General features: G+C 52.3%; 2 protein-coding genes across 2 annotated transcripts in view; both read right to left on the bottom strand.

The window, feature by feature from the left end:
• LOC118336472 overlaps positions 1 to 344 on the bottom strand; it is a 744,338-nt gene that overhangs the window by 642,830 nt on the left and 101,164 nt on the right. The gene's annotated exons all lie outside the window — the stretch shown is intronic.
• Positions 1 to 344, bottom strand: part of LOC118336454 (thrombospondin-3a-like) — a gene marked incomplete at its 5' end in the record, with an annotated part of 7,261 nt that overhangs the window by 2,720 nt on the left and 4,197 nt on the right.

The following is a 344-nucleotide window of genomic DNA, read 5'->3' as shown; positions in this document are numbered from 1 at the left end:
GTACTACAGTATCTATAATATGCAGTACTGTAGTATCTCTGTATTTGTACAAGTATTTACTGCTATAGTGAGTCACTCTAGGTCCTGGTCTTACCTGATGTAGCCCACCTGCGGCCGGTGGCTGAGCTGCCAGCGGTACGAGGTTCTGTCCTTCCAGCCGACATTTCGAGGATCCTTCCAGAGCAGCGTCGCCTCTCCAGGTGTGTCTCCAGTGTGCCACAGAGCGTTCCTCAGGAACTCTCCGGGTCCGGTCCGAGACTTCACCGCCTGCAGGACGGACAGAGGGATCATTATTCATCCTGAGTGCAGTAGAATCCACTAGAGTGCAGTAGAGTACAGACCTT

Source organism: Morone saxatilis, unplaced genomic scaffold (assembly GCF_004916995.1).
Source record: "Morone saxatilis isolate NCDOM2014 unplaced genomic scaffold, NCSU_SB_2.0 Contig24, whole genome shotgun sequence".
Lineage (NCBI taxonomy): Eukaryota > Metazoa > Chordata > Actinopteri > Moronidae > Morone > Morone saxatilis.
Note: the sequence above shows the minus strand (reverse complement) of the source record. Positions and strands in the feature narration are given on the sequence as shown.